The sequence below is a fragment of the Vigna umbellata genome, chromosome 11 (genome assembly GCF_029865625.1).
Source record: "Vigna umbellata cultivar VRB3 chromosome 11, Vumbellata_1.0, whole genome shotgun sequence".
NCBI lineage: Eukaryota > Viridiplantae > Streptophyta > Magnoliopsida > Fabales > Fabaceae > Vigna > Vigna umbellata.
The window spans coordinates 18,399,246-18,403,313 of NC_142175.1; the positions used below are offsets into that span (position 1 = coordinate 18,399,246).

At 38.5% G+C, this 4,068-nt stretch overlaps 1 pseudogene; it reads right to left on the reverse strand.

Annotated features, from left to right (window-relative positions):
- Nucleotides 1–1,781: 1,781 nt before the first annotated feature.
- LOC148191075 (uncharacterized) lies at nucleotides 1,782–2,959 on the reverse strand (annotated as a pseudogene).
- Nucleotides 2,960–4,068: the final 1,109 nt, after the last annotated feature.

The following is a 4,068-nucleotide window of genomic DNA, read 5'->3' on the forward strand; positions in this document are numbered from 1 at the left end:
AAATTAGGAATCAGTCTAGCTTTCCTTTTGTTAACCCCTCGGCAAGTGTAACCGAATCATATCAAGTAATAAACTTGGTAAGCCCAAGTATCGTTCTTGATAACAGTTGAAAACCTGTTATTTTCATGCTTAAAATTGATACTAAAAGCAACCTTTAACACTTAGAAACTAGCTTGAAATCATGCTTTTGGTCATATTTTTAGAAATAATAGAGCTGGATAGGTTTATGCTTGATTTCAGTGTTTTATGCATCTTTTAAGGTGAATTTGATGAAAGAAGTGAAGAAGGATAGAGATGGAATCAGAAAAGAACTCAAAAAGTGCAAAAGGAGAAGTCGCAAGTACCGCTCAGCGGCAGTTTACCACTGAGCGGCACTCAGGAACTCACGTTGGATCCGCTGAGGGGTGAAAATGCCGCTGAGGAGGAAGAATCAACGCACGCACTTACCGCTGAGCGGCACTATTTTGGGCTTGGGCCTAATTTTCTGTAATTTTACGAATAGTATATAAGCTTTAGGTGTTCCTAGGGTTTGTATCTTTGGCTGAGACGAAGCAAACACTCTCTTTTCCACCCCTTGAAGGAAGATCTTGGATGCTCAGGCTACCTCCTCATCTTTCTAGGGTTCTATCTTTCTTTCATTCATTATTGTTCATCTAGTTTCACCATGAATATGGTGAACTAAACCTTGTATTGTTGTTGGGGAATCAATGTAGTCTTGTGAAACTCTCATATATGGAATTTGTTTTAACATCTTATTTTAAGACTTATGCTTTCTTTCATCATTAGTTAGGGTTTTTCCCCTTTGCTTAAAGCTTGCTTTGTTTAACTCATTCATTGCCATGATTATTGATTTTGTCGATATGGGAACGTACGGGGAAATCTAGACCTGGGGAATTTCTATCAATAGCATATTGGTTGCCTTTAAGCTTCTGCACTTCAGAATTAATTACTAGGAATGTTAGGAATTGTATGAACTCGTAATTAAGGATAGGCCTTCTTGCAAGATGATTTAGAGAGTGGCATTAGCAATTGATGAAAATAAATCATCCCCCAACTGCAGTGCTCTCACTAAACCCCAAACTTCGATGGAACCCTAGTGAGAAAGTGAGTGAAAGAGAGATTTTGTAAAGGGGGAAGAGGGAAAAGTGGAGAGAACTCTTAGAAAAATGCTTGAGAGTGTGTGAGAAGAGGTAGATATGAAAATAGAAGCAAAACTGCACCATAGGATATAAAAAAACCCTAATAGGCCCTACTCCCACTGAGCCCAAATGGACCAAACAATTAAACCCCAAGTCTGTAGTGATACCGCTCAGAGGAAATTATCGCTGAGCAGCATTTTCGTGACTTCTTCTCTTTCTTCTTAGCTCTCCCTAAGTGTCTTATACTCATCCCTCTCACTCACTCCATGCCTTTAAGTTCTCTCATCACTCAAACATTTAATCCCTATCATGCAACTAAAGCAAAATCAAAATAAACAAACAAAATAAAGTAAATTAATTGGGTTGCCTCCCAGGTAGCGCTTGTTTAACGTCACGAGCCTGACCCAAAATTCACCAAAACCCATCAGTAGGTGTAACAAACCTACTATTCTTCAGTAGATACTTAACCACCTAGCATCCATCAGTAGATGCTATAACCAAAAGTCTCAACATACAAAAATGTCCAAAGTTTATAAAATTACATTAACCAAAAATAAAAACTAAAGAAATTAATGTTCTTAAATCACTGGGATGCCTCCCAGCAATTTCTCTTTCAACGTCACTAGCTTGACCCAGTAAAGTTCAAGTTCCATCTTCAACGTTGGTGTTCATCTTTTTGTCATCACACCAACTCATTAATTGCTTCTGGTGCACCTCTTTGACTCTTCTCGAATATGGAGATTCTATCTCTATCACTCCTTCTCTTTATAATCTTTTACAACCCACAACTTGTTCTTGAATCTTACATGTTTACCAAGTTTGAGTTGTGCTTGCATCAAGTCATCATGAACCGTCCTTCCTTTGCCATCTTTTTCTTCTTCCCTAAGCTGTGACAAGAAACAATTTTTACCTTTGAAGTCTAGCTTTGCATCTTTAGAGCTAGTCATGGGTACATCTTGACATGTATAGCTTTATGACTAGCCTCTTCCTTTTGCATCTGTTGTTCCTCTTTGAAGACATCAACAATTACCCTTTCTTCTTGGTCTTGAAGCACTATCATTCCTTCATCTACATCAATGATGACCTTGCCGTTTTCATAAACGGTCTTCCAAGAATAATAGGAATCCTTTCATCCTTCATCTCCATCACCACAAAGTCCACCAAGAATTGTAGTTTGCCTACACAAACCATAACATCTTCCACTACACAAGGCTTCTTTGGAGATCCATCCGCTATTAGCAAAGTCATCTTTGTTGGCTTAACTTTAAGATCTCCAATTCGCTCAAGTATAGATAAAGGCATCAAATTGACACTTGACCCTAAATCAAGTAGGGCTTTCCTTATCTTTTCCTTCCCTATGACGCAAGGAATGGTAAAACTTCCTGGATCTTTCACATTTGGAGAAAGTGGTTTCTTCTTTACAGCTTTGCACTCATTAGTCTCCTCATCTATATATCTTTTTCTTTTGGAGATTTACTTCATATGATTTACCTGAGCTGAAAATTGTTGCCATGCTTCATTCACAAGTAGATCAAAATCCACTTGCTTGAAGATATCTTTAAAATTCCCATATTGTCTCTCTTTCTGTATTCTCTCACACTCTTTTGGATAAGGAAGAATTTTTTCAATTATTTTCTCTTTTCTCTTCTCTTCTTTCTCTTTTCTCTCGTCCTCTCCTTTTCTCTCTTCTTTTCTTTCTATTCTCTCTTCTTTGTCTTCTTTCTCTCTAACTCAACTCTTTCAACATTCACATTCACTAAAACTTTACACTCTTCCTTAGGGTTAACCTTAGTATTAGCCCCAAAACTTTTATCAGGCATATCTTCCAACTTCTTAGCTATTTGGCCAACTTGCATCTCCAAGTTTCTAATGGCCGCTTCAGTGCTCTTATGGTTGGAAATAGTCACCTGCATAAATTGTTGAAGAGTTTCTTCCAACTTTGTTGATCTTTCATTAAGTGTAGAAACTTGTTGCCATAATGATGGTTGCTGTTGTGGCCTGTTAAATTGTCCTGATTTCCCAGCTTGTCCAGTTTGTCCTTGACCTTGACCCATGCTTGGGTGAGGTTTCCACCCTTGGTTGTAATGACCTTGGCGGTATGGAAATTGATTGGCGATGAAATTTACATCTTCCAAAGCCTCCACTGGAAAAGTGCATTGACGGTTAATGTGGTCACCACCACACAGTTCACAAAGCTGTCGTTGAACTTGTGCAACTCCCTTTAGCTCCTTTGGCAATTTTGCAAGTGTCTTTGCTAAATTCTCCAACTGTTGAGTTATGATTTTATTCTAAGCGAGCAAGGCATCATTTGATTGTAATTGTAGAACCCCTTTATGTTGAATTGGAGTTCCTCTTTCACTGTGCAACTCGTTATCATTAGTAGCCATATTCTCTATTAACTCGGTTGCTTCCTCTTGAGTCTTCCATTTGATATTACCTCTAGTTGAGGCATCTAACATCAACTTGATTTCTGAACCAAGACCTCCAAGGAAAACTAGAACTACTGCTGCTTCATCAAAGTCGTGCGTGGGAGTCTTTCTCAACAAGCTTTTATACCGATCCTATGCTTGACCTAATGTCTCCTCCATGCCTTGTCTGAAAGAAGATATCTCTTGCTTCCCTTTGTTGACTTTAGATTGTGGGAAGTACTTGTTTAAAAACTTTGCAACCACAGCTTCCCATTCTGTAAAACTATCCTTTGGAAAAGAGTTCAACCATAGCTTAACATTGCCTCCCAATGAGAAAGGAAACAAACTAAGCTTGATTGCTTCATCTAGCACCCTATTAATCTTCACGGTGTTGCAAATCTCATGAAGGTGGTGAGATGTTCATATGGGCTTTCATGTGATAGCCCATTAAATTGGTTGCTCTTCACCAATTGTATAAATGTCGGTTTCACCTCCATATTTGCAGCATTGACCCTCGGCCT